We start from the raw sequence: 12,698 nt of genomic DNA, 5'->3' as shown, positions 1-12,698 counted from the left end.
TCAGTTCTCAGCATCCCTTCCTGCTTAAGATCAGATAAGCCAGTTAAATTGTTCCCTTTTTTCCTGAAAAGAAAAAAAAATATTTTCCTGAATAGCCACCAGTGAGTTAATATGTGTAATTATTCAGTATGACATAATCAGAAACTAATAAGACATATAATCTTTTTTGTAAAAGTAACTTAATAGACAAACATTTGGGGTCAATGGTGTGTTCTGGTTTGGGGTATTTTTTAAAAAAGTGATTCATATATTCAAGGCCAGAAAACATGATTACATTTATTTAGTCTACTTTCATGAGCAATAGGAGAATATAAAACAGAACAGAATCTAGAAGAACTGTTACTGTTCAGCAAATCATATGGAAAAAATTCCTAATATCTAACAAGACCAGAAGATCAGCAGCAAATCTGTAGACAAAACCCATTTCTATCTTGTTTTGTACAGAAGGTTGTATGTGCAGTACTTAAATAGTAAATTAGGCCAACATGCATTTAGGGATTTTATCAAACCTGGTTCATTATATGTTTGAACTTTCAGTATCTACTCTAGAGATACATTCATGAAGTTCATAAAATGTTTATTGACAAAACTGAGGAGATGCAGAGTTTTGTTCCATACTGTAAAATTAAAATTCCATATTAAATATAATTTTAGTATTAAATGGACCATAAAACACCCATTAATTATTTTTACATAGACAATATGAAAAACACAGACTTCTGCCCAGACAATCTCTATAAAAAAGATAAACATGCTTATATCCAACAACTGATTTAAAATTGCTGGACTGGGCCAATTCTGAATTATTTTCAGCAGATCAGGGTGGAAAGCATGAGACCACATTCAGAGATTAACAGCCAGACACGATGCCTGAGTTCAGCAAAACAGAGATCACCCTGACTTAACAGCCAAAGCTGTCAACCCTCGAAATGCTCTAAGAGAATCTTTCCCAGACAGATAAAATCCCATTCAGCAGATTTCAGGGACCTGTGTGGTTGGGCTAAGCAGAAAGGAGCAGAGCAGCACTATAATCTGTATTAGGGTGCTTTTTGAATACAGCTGTCTCTGCTTGCTGCTCCTTCAGACAGACTTGCTGTTCACAGAGGCTTCAGACCTCACCACCAGCAAATTCTGAGGCTGCATGGACAACCTGCATGTAAAACATCTGTGGTCACGTCATCGTCACTTGTCACATGGTGCTGTGTGTGTCCCCCCACGTTCACTCGTGTTTCTGTGCACGCTGTTTCTCACCCAGCCCTGAGGAGTGGATGCCTCCAGCCTTTTTCCTGCAGAGGGAGCAGCTGCCCTGAGATTGCCCTGGCTCCCCAGCATCTCTGTCTCCTGTGGAGGTGGAGACAGGACAGGCTTCATACAGCAGCTGCTAAAGCAAAAAAACTACACCACGTCCCTTCTTGCCTTTGCTTTCTAACTGGTCACACCGGGTGCAAAAGGGGTGGAAGCACCAGGCTCCTCACAGGTCAGGACCACTGGTCTCCATTCCTACCAGTTGTTTTCAGACATTTTCTCTAAAGGGTAATGGTCTGTGTTTTCAAAAGCAACTAGTGAAATTAGGCTCCTTGACCTTTGTCTAGTTTACTTATGAGGGCTCTTCTCTGAAAGTAACATATTCCAATGCTTGGATTGTAAAGGCAATTATTTATCCCACCCTCCAAGCAACAACGTTAAACAAACAAAAAAACAATAAAGCATTTAGACACGCAGACTTTATTCATTTCCAAAAGTCAGTCTGAAAATTTTAAAAATGAACATCTTCTTCCCTGTGTTACCCATACAGAGATGTGCCATTTATTCTTTCCTTCCACCCCATGCAAGAGAGAAAAGTGTCAGATATAAAAGGAAAAGGGTGAAAATACTGAACAAATCGATCTTTATATGTGTCTCTTAAATGTCTCACCTGCTAAACCTTCTGAAGATTGCCACTGGCCTTTGCTGATTTGGTTCCAGATGCTGGGAGTCTCCCTGTACTTTGATTTCTTTGTAAGGCAGCTCTTTGCCTTGCTGGTGGCCCTGCAATGAGCAGTTCCTTCCAGAAGTGCCTTTTGAAGAATTAGAAAACACTAGGCCTCCTAGGAAGTACATGATACATAAAGGTAAGGCAGCAGGGTGCTGTCATGTTTTCTTTAAAAATAAGAGGTAAGATTCCCATTGACTTTGCTGGTGACAGGATTTCATAGCATGTACACAAAGACCAGGTCTAAGTGCTGCCCAGGTCTCAATTTCATTCTTCATGAGTAAGAAAGAGTAGAAATTTTTTAAATCCCAAAGCCAGCATTGATACTTTAGTACTATCTCATGTCCCCACAAGTAAGCCTTGTATATTCTTGTGGGAGTTTTTAATGCTTGTCATTAAAAGCTCATTCCCCTCATTCTCACTCTGACAGTTTGCTGTAGCATAACTTTTTAATCTTAGCTGAAATGGCTTAAGGCAGCTATGTTATGTAGAGCATTTCCAGGATAACAAAGCAGGAAGCAAATTCTATGGTTGTAAGAAAAATGAGATGGAAATGAGTGAGCTAATGTCAGAGAATGGGTACACGCAGCAACAGCAGAAGCATATGGCAGAAATGGGATTTGAAAGTAGGAATCAGCTCCAGATTCAGACATTCCAATGTAGATACCTGCAGAAGTGGCCACACTTGGTACTAGTGGAAATCTAATCAGTGTAGCCAAGGGCAGCAGAAGAGCAGTTCAGCAAGCAGATGCAGGGATACAATCCAGTTGTCTCAGTCAGTCACCTCACATCTATCATGTCCATGCAGGTGCCTGAGATTCCCAGGATTGGTTCAAGGAGTATAAGATATATATATATTGCAACAACAGAATTGGAGCCCCAACTATTGATTGCTAGTATTTATGACAATCATCTGCTTGTTACTTTAGTAAGGAAGATAAGAAAAAGTATTTACAGGCATTAAGAAAACCCCTATATATATATTTTCCTTTCTTTTTTTTTTCCTCTGCTTTTGGACCGTGTTGATATAGATCATGTGTCCTCTTTGTTAACATACATTTTATACATATGTACAGGTACTTTTAACACAGGTTAATGTCACCTCAAAATTTGGAACACCTGTCTAAATAAGTATTCACATCTGTGATAAAATACAGTTGCTGTCCTCTCTGCTTGACATCAGCTGTGCAGTGACACTAGCCAGCTATAGGCACTGATACTTTCCAGACACACCTTCACAGGTTATTTGAAAGGAGTTTGCTTTCCACATTATCCCATCTGGCTTCAAGACTGTTTAAGGTGAAGAAGGGAGAAACAATGTTTGCAGGTTTAAACAAGAACTGGGGTGTAAGGCAGGGGAAAAGAATGGGGGAGAAAAAAAACCCTAAAAAATGGGCAGCAAAGAATTAACAATGTGACAAGACTTTACAATACACTGCAAAACTATTTCCATGTCTGTTCAAAAATGACAGTTTCCATAAGCAGCAGAAGGGTGCCACTGCTGGCTGCCCTTCACCCCCCAAAACCTCTCCAGAGTCCCACCTCCATGTGCTCACCAGCCCTGCAACATCTCCATAAAGAGACCGAGGTGGTTGAGATGCACACAGTTAACACAAGTCAGTCAAGGCATGTGGCAGCTGAGCCTGGATCCATCTCAATTCATCTAAAGCTTTCAGCTCAGGCATGGATTTGGGCCCTTTCCATCCACTTGGCATTTTCATAGAATCCCCAGGAATGTGTCTGTTTTGAGATTTCCACATCTCTGCCATGTTAAGCAGATGTTGGCCAACAAAAGCCTGACAGAAAGAAACAGTACAATCAAAGAAACCTGCTACTCACAGTAAAGCATTAAAAAACAGATTTCAAAGGTATTTCCCTAGTCAATGGGGAGCAACTCCTATTTCACTGATTCTAGAGGATGTGTGAATTGAAAGTAGAACACTTCCCCCAGTAAAAATATTTATTTTGAACACATTCTGAAGCGAAAATTATGTTTGTTGGTGCACTGATGTCACAGAGAAAGAGTAAGAGCCATGTCAAAAGAAATGGCATCAGCATAAATGCTGTTTGCTTGGTTTTGTCTGCTAAGCATTGCCCAAATTTACCTTTGTAAATCCTCATAGTTTATCCAGGATTTTCTGGATTTTTCTATAGGAAAAGGCAAGGACATCTACCATATCCAACCATGGATTCAATAAGAAAAATACATACAAATCAGAAAGCAAACAGAAAAAGACACAAAGAAGGAGAAATAGAGAAAAATAATCCTCTTGTAGGCTGGCAGGTAAAATTTAAAGTGGAGTCACAATCACTAAGGAGAAATTAGTGTCAACATCCAGTATCACTATCCTGCCTTGCTATGTACTAGCAAAGAAGAGAAAAGGCAGTTTCCCTGGATACAACAGGAGTCAGACAGCAATAAGCAGCAGCCTGGCTCATCAGACAACAATTCTCAATTATGGGAAAGTTTGTTTTCCCAGTAGTTGTTCCTTTCTAAGGGAGAATAGTGCCATGACCTCTAAAAAAATTGCAACTGCCATGAATATTCAGTTGCTCTGTGATCACAGTGCTTGTGTTGGATAAAGAAAATTCAATGGTTGGTAGACTCTGTGGGTTCCCTCTTACCACACCTCTGAGACAAAACCTTCCAGCATTTGTCTCTCCACATTCTTTGACCACCAGTGTAGACCCAAAATGCTCCTGTCTGTAGTTTCACTGAAAGTCCTTTGGAAAATTGCTTAAAAAATTAGTACTTTTCTGTTGGTTTTGGTTTGGTTTTGTTTCAGACTAAAAAAAACATTTCTCTACTTACAGATCCAGCCCTCTTTTTTCACCCAGAGGAATTCTGTCTAGGTTTTCCTCAAGCCTACATCACTGGGTCTGACTTTTAGCTGTCTCTCCTGTTTTCACCCACACATGCACACCTTTCCTCAGTAATGCCAAAAAGGAGCTTTGCATGTCACAGTCCTTAACACATAGACAGAGGTGGGGGCAGCAAGGAGACACTGACCAAATGGCATGGAAATGGAGGAGAATGCAGGATAAGGTAGGTGCTTTTCACCATGTAAGTTAGAGATCCCTAAACAAATGCCATGAGCAGCCCAATATTTAGACAGAATTGCACACATATTCAGCACAAGCAGCAATTATGACCCTTCTATAAACTCTTGATTTGTTTTTTTTTTCCTTTCCCTTTCTTTTTGCCCTACACAGGAAAAGAGGGAAACTCTTTTCACAGATTTTGAACACCATAAATGGAAGTTTCACCATCTCTTTAATTGCACTCCTTTTACAAACATGTCATGAAGTGATTTGCTTGTGTCAGGTTTGAGGTAAAGCTAAAACAAGACTTTTTCAAAACAAAATAAGCAACAGAGAATTTTTGCAGTTACAAACATGTTTTCCCTACCCTCTCTCTCAGACAATATGTTTTCTATTGTGGCTATCCTGAGACATATTTTCACACCCTAAATTTTTTTTTTCTTATTTGCAAGATCTAAAAGGAACTTTATGGCAATAAGCTTTAAATAAAACCTTTGAATAGAAAAGAGAAAATAAATGAATTATCAAACTTTGGGATCACTCTGCACAACAAACCACGAAACCATATCAAGAGAGTGATCAGCTAAGATGTGGTTTACTTACTAATAAGATAATGGCTTTGTGAGCAGAGAACTGTTTGGGGGGATATCAGTCATGAGAGGATATTCTTCAAGTTATTGCTGCAACCCACCTGTGTATGAAGAGAACCAGGGAGCACCAAGTGCATGGGACAGAGGTTAGCTGAACTAAATGACTGTGAGCTTGCAGAGCTTTTCTTTGTCACAGTTAACCACCTTTTTCAAGGGGATGTTGGCAGTAGTATTGTACCCAGAAATGTCTGGATTTGCACAGCAAAGATGCATGTGGGCCTACACTGCAGGTGGAAAAATGCTGTGAAAATGCAGTTGTGTTTAGTGGATAAATTAGTCAAAAAAAGAAAAAAGGCAGAAGGCAGCAAACAAACTACCAGCTTTTTTTCTTCTTCTTCTTCTTTCTTGGTAATGAAGAAATTACAGTTTTCTCCATTGTGGTCCCTCCTACACCCACAAGAACTCTATGACTCCCATTTTCTGTGTCCATTCAGCACAGCACACCTGAACCTGTGCACAACAGCTGCAACCCACTGACATCTGATTGCTGGAGTGTCTTCAGCAACAGACTTTCCAAACAGCTGTCAGACATCTGCCAGCAGAGAGGCTGACCTGGAGATTTAGGCTAGAGACACTTGATAACATTCTTTCTTTACTCACCAAATATTTCACTGGAGTCATGCATTTCTCCTTCAGAAAGACTGCCACGTGGGTTTAGCCTCTACTACTCCACAGAGTATAATACTGAGCCATTTAAGCACTGAGTATTTTGAGAAAGGCCCTTCAGATAGGTCACAGAATCACAGAATGGGTAAGATTGGAAAGGACCAGTGAAGATCCAGCCAGCCTAGCCCAACTCCCTGCTCAAGGAGGGACCAATAGACCACCTTACTCAGGGCTGTGTCCAGACTGCTTCTGAATATTTCCACAGAAGGAGACTCCATAACCTCTCTGGGCCATCTGTTCCCTTTCTCTGTCCTCCCCACAGCAAAGAAGTTTTGGACACGGGTGAACTATTCCCATTTACAGGAGGAGTCCATACCTAAGCATGATTGTTATCTTTTCCTAAGTACAGCTGCAGGATAAAAGAAAGCCTGGTAACATCTGAGGGCACAAATCCATACATTATCTGCATGGTGGCTACACATTGTAAACAAATCCTCTGTTCTTTCCACAGGTGCAACTCCTCCACAAGACTTAGTGAGATGCTCCGTGATAAACTTGGGTGGCAGAGATGTTTACTTTGCCTGAAAGTCAACCAGCAGAATTTTTAAAATGCATCCTATTGCCCAATAGAGTTGTTTTTACAACAGCTGTCAGGATGAAGAGGGCAGAGTAGGTCAGCTGCTTCCAAAGAAATACAAAGGAATCTCAGTGAATATCAGACGCATCATCAAAAAATAGGCAAGCTAAAAATTGAAATGCAGGGATTCATACATAAAATTGCAAAATTTGACAAAAAGCTCATGGATGGCTTAATATGCTACTCATAAAAGAGCATAGAAGCATTTGGACTGATTTCCTGTTTCACGTCAAACTGTTAAAGAAAAAGAAGCTTTTGGAAAATCATCAAGAGTGTCCTTCCAAAATCTCTCTCTGAGTTGAAATTAATGAAAGACCAGATCCTTTCTGAAAATTCCATCCATCAGTTTTTATAGTAGATCCTCTAATTGTGCATAAAGAAAAGAAAAAGTAGGCTCATTTTAAGCAGAAGCTGCTGCCCTTTAATGTGGGACAACAGGGAACAGGAAACCTTTTTTGTTTTTAATACTGAAGTCCCAATTTCTCTCTTTGTGATGCACATGCAACAATTTGGCAAGTGTAAATTTTTTAGGAAACAGCATTTCAATTATTTCTATGACAAATACTTGAAGAATGAATCTCACAGACTGACTAAAAAAAGTCTTCATTATTTTAACTGCCCAATTTAATAAGCCAATTATAAAATATAGGAACAGGTATTTTTATTTTTAATATATGTTCATTGTCAATTATATCTAATACAGCAAATAATTAAACTTGAATTATTAGGATAAATACCTAAAATTAAGAAACAGTCACTGCCCTCCACTTTTAACTATGTCAGGAAGCAAGCTGATGATTTGACCCAGATTTTTCATTAATATGGCACAGGAAAAATATAAAAGAGTATATTTATGCACATATATAGACTTCACTGGCTTATAGCTCAATATAATTTGCCACTTAAGTACACTTTGAAAAGAAAACAATAAATCTGATGTACACAGAGATAGAAGTGACCATTAGAAAGCAGGCAGAGGGAATGTAATGATATAGTATGATATAGTATGTAATGATAATGTAATGATATAGTGCTTTAGTAAAACTCTAAATACTGCATTTTACCATCATATCTGATAAAATAACTCATATTGGCTTTCTGTGCTATGAACTGAAAGACTGGAAGAACTGTAATAAGAGGCTACTCTTGGATGTCACAGAATTTTTCTTTTCAGATTAATTTGGTGGTGTAAGGTATTTAATGACCTGGAAAACAGATTAGATTAAATCTGAGCACAATTATACATATTTTGGAGGGGTATTCAGGTGTCCTCAAGTAATGAGGGGCTATTATGACTGACTGGTCATAGAAAATTCAAGTCAACTGCATTACAGAGAGGGCAGCACACTGCCATAGGGAGGAGCAGCTGTGACAAAACTGATAGTTCAGTTGAGTTTTTTTCACTGATTCTATTCAGTTGAGACCTACTTCATTGCATGAAGTAGGTCTCAACTGAATAGAAAAAGTGAAAAAAAGTGAAAAAGAGCTATTGCATAGGTATCCAACACCCAAATTCTATATTTATGCAAGATGCCACAGAAATATATCAGAAAATATCAGAAACTAAAGAGAATTGCTGCAGTCCTTAACCCAGCTAGGGACAGGGAATGTGCCTTGTAAAGTTCCCTTTTTACTTCTAGTGGATCCCACATGTAGGCAAAACCCCAGGCATCCTGCCTGGGAAGAGCTCTGTCCCAGTTCCAAGAGTGGCAATCCAGTCAATCCTGTGAGTGATGACTGCAGACAAACCTCAGACCTGCAACATGCACAAATGCCCTTAAAAGGAGCAGCAGACCCCACTCATGCCAGTAGCTGTAGCCAAACTAATGTGCCTCAGAAACCATCAAGAAAATGAAGTTAATTCTAGTCCTACTAAAGAGCAACTCTCCACTTCCTCATCCCTCAGAAAAAGCAATCATATTAAGACATGCACAGAGCATTTTGAATTATTAACAAAAAAATATGTGACAGTTGGACAGCCTCACATGGCATCTATGTATATTATAGCAACCACATAAGAGCTACAACTTGCATTTTGAATATCATTTAGAAGACTTGGTTCACTCCCCTTCCCTTTATTAGTGTTCTAAGTGTATGCAAGAAAATACAATTGATGATTATGTGAATCCAATCTAAAAGGAAAACAAAACTCCAATTACACTGGTAGCAAATAAAAGAGAAACTGCTATGTTCACTTAAGTGAATATAACACTGAACTGTTCATTGACTCCACTACCATTTCTCAGCATAAAATAGTGATTAAGGATTGCAGCTTTAAAGAACAACCTTTAAGCTCATTCACTAAATATATTTAAATGGCATTTGTGGAAAAGAACATGACCTTTCACTAAATGGTTTTAATGAATTTAACCTGAACACGGAAGACTCATGCTGGCTGACAAGATTTTTGAGGGTGAAGAAGAGGTGATGCTATGTCAAAAAAAAAAAAAAAAGTATCAGTTTGTGTTTATTGATGCATTCTTGTAAAATTATTTTAATATTAACTATTTCCAGAAGTGGCCAGTACACTGTGTGAGCCACTCTGGGCTGGGGTTTCTTAGCCACGAGTTCTGAGTTTCGGATCAGACCAGGACACACAGGAGAAAGACTGCTCTAAGTTTGGAAGAACTCATGCAAGAAAAAAGCTGAGTATCAAAGCCAGCTCTTAACAGAACTAGAAAGGCTGTAGCAATTGAAATTCTAAAACATAACAACAGCTGAAGCTAGCTGAGAGGAGAATGAGGATTTCACCTTTTTAGTACTGCCTCTCTGTATTTATTCTCCCTTTCCTCCCATAAACTAAAAAATATTAAAAATTAATTAAAAGGCATTTCTAACTCTTTAATCATTCTACATGTCTGCAAAGCCTGAGGCATTGCCTCAAATGTCACAAGGAATGCAAAGCCAAACAGAGAGCTTAAATACGAAACTTGGGAGAAAATTTACACTTACTGAATCCAAGCCAGCGATGGTGATGGGAATCTCAGCAGCAGCCACAAGCTGCCCTTGGGGTTCTGCTCAAGGCTCAGCAGAGCCTACAGCTCCTGGGACACTGGCACTCTAAAAGGCAGTGCAAGGCCATCGGGGCAGGGTGCCAACACGGCCAACTCCACACTTTTTAAGCTGTGCCACCTATGGCAAGGAGGATCTCTGCCACAGTGCCCAGCTGCCATTGGAGTCAGGGTTAGGGTTACAGCTAGGCTTAGGGCTGAGGGAATGAAAGAGCCTACAGCTCCAGGAACACCAGGGCTGGAACAGGCATGCCAAGGCCATTCTTGCAGGGCCACAACTTTGCTGTTTCTACATCTTTCAAATGTGGACCACCCATGGACTATGGGCTCTGGGCTCATCAGCCCCAGTGACAAGATGCCATTTGAGTTCCAGTTAGGTTGGAGACAGCAAGAGAGCCTAGAGCTTCAGGCACACTGTGGCTAGAATATGCATACCAAAAGGATCATGGCAAGGCCACAACATCTTTCACATTAGGGGCACGTATAGGGAAGGGAACCTCAGCCACAGCATCAAGCCTGGTCAAAGCTTAGTGAGAAAATCCATGTAATTGTGATTGGCCTTGAACACTTCCAAGGATGGGGCATCCACAGCTTCTCTGGGTAACCTGTTCCAGTGCATCACTGCCTTCACAATAAAGAACATCTCCTATCTAAATCTATCCACTTTCAGTTTAAACAGGTGTATGTTTGTATTTTCTTTACCCTAAATTACTCTAAATGCCCCCTGGAAGTCTCTGACAGAAGAAGTGGATTTTGCTGAAAACAAATAACTTCCTTGCATGGTGGAAGACCACACAGCCAGTGGAAATCAGGAAAATACAAAAATTCTTTGCATTTAAAGCCAGCGATTTACAAAACCTACAACTTGACTTAATTATAACATCAATGGGGAAGAGATCCCCTCAGCACAGAACAAAGAAAAGAGACCTGACCCTGGTCTGAATCTGTAAAACATTGCTGGAGCTGGGCAGATAGAAAGAAGTGATAAGTATCAAGTCACTTGTGGGTTAGCTGCCAAAGAGATATCACTTCTTCTGCCAGCAGCATGACTGGCAGTAAATAATCACTGAGCCAACCTGACAGTGTGTAGGAAAGCAATGAGACTGCCACATTTCCCTCTCCAGCATGGTCACAACAAGCCCAAGGCTTGCTGCTTGGCAAGTGAAACACTGCCATCAATTACTGGCATTACAGGGAAAGGCTGATAGAGGCTGAACATCAGTTTTCTTCCCGTTTAATTTGTCAGGAATACAAAAATCTGACTTTAGTGCTGGAAGGTGAGCGTGGAGAAGATAAAACCAATGGCCACAGTACAGGGTGTGTCCAACCTCTTGGCCATAACCAGCAGTGAAGAAAATGCACAGGAGGGTGCTGTTCCTGTCAGAAGGTAACTAGGCGAACACATCAAATTGTACCCAATGCAACCCACAGGGCCAATCCCATACTGGCAGAATGAAGAAAGTTCATACTCCAATGCCAGAGGAACTGCGACAGCACAACTTGTCCAGCACTTATTTGCACTGGCTGTTATTTGCCAAGTCTTGTTTTGAAAAGCTTGCAGATGAAGGCCACTTTCTACCCATTCCAAGGGTTGAAACATGTCTCAGGGGTTCAGGACTTAGTACACGGGCAGAGAAAAACTACTACTCCTTTTAATCTGACTTAATTCAGTAGAGAAGGATTAGTCTGGAAGGAAGTTTGACTCACTAAACCTTTTAGGTGGAGATAATGTATTGCAGTGTAACCTCCCCATCCCTATCTGTGTGGAAGTGAGTATCTTCCACACAGACAAACTGAGTGCTGAAGACAAAAAAGTTCAGATTTTGGTCAAATTTAGATCTAAACCAAAACTGAAACATGTATCACCCTTTTAAGGATTCTGCTCACAGGTTGGTAGGCTGAACACTGAAGCTCATGGGTGCTACAGATATGTGTGGAAAATTAAAACTTAAGTCCTCATGTGGAAAATAATTAATCAGTAGAGCTGCACAGATCCATTTTACAAACATCCAACTAGAAAAATTGGAAAATACTACTCGCAGCCTCTTTTTAAAAGTTGTGTGGGATCACAAACCTATCACTCAAGAGTCCAGGACCAGCTGATAGCTTGAAATTCAATTTTATACTTTAAGAAAGAATTCAACCTCAGAATATCTTTTGGTGAAGTAATCATCTATCACAGAATATATTCTGTGATTAAGGGACCACAAGGATCGGATCTTCAAGTCCAACTCCTAAGTACATGGCTCATACAGGGGTTGAACCCAAACCTTGACATTGTTAGCACTCTAACCAAGTGAGCTAATGTCAGGGTCAGTCAAAGACACTTCTCACTCTATTAGCTGAAGTAACACAAGTTAATTTTTTTTTTAAACGATTTCTTCTGGTCTCCTTTTTTTTTTTTTTTTTAAGAAGAGAAAAAAACCCACCAGATTTAGTTTGAAATCAGAGGCTTCAGGAACATCACAAAGAAAATTTCTAGTCCAAAAAAATACTCCAGCACTGAACATCTTCTCAGCATTACAGCACATTGTTTTCATCATTCTCTTGAATCTCCAGCTTATCTCTCAAGCTTCCAGAAAAACCCCTGGTGATACCTGTACAAGACCTCTTCAGCACCTATACAAAAACCTATAGACCAGAATGCCAAGGTAGCTGTAATTTACATGCACACCATTCCCAGCTGAGGCAAACCAGCACAGTTCTGCTAATCTTTCTAGTGTTCTGCAGCAGTAGAATCTTTATTGTATCCAGCTCAGCCAAGGTTATCCCCTCACAGC

The sequence above is a fragment of the Molothrus aeneus genome, chromosome 2 (genome assembly GCF_037042795.1).
Source record: "Molothrus aeneus isolate 106 chromosome 2, BPBGC_Maene_1.0, whole genome shotgun sequence".
Taxonomy (NCBI): domain Eukaryota; kingdom Metazoa; phylum Chordata; class Aves; order Passeriformes; family Icteridae; genus Molothrus; species Molothrus aeneus.
Note: the sequence above shows the minus strand (reverse complement) of the source record.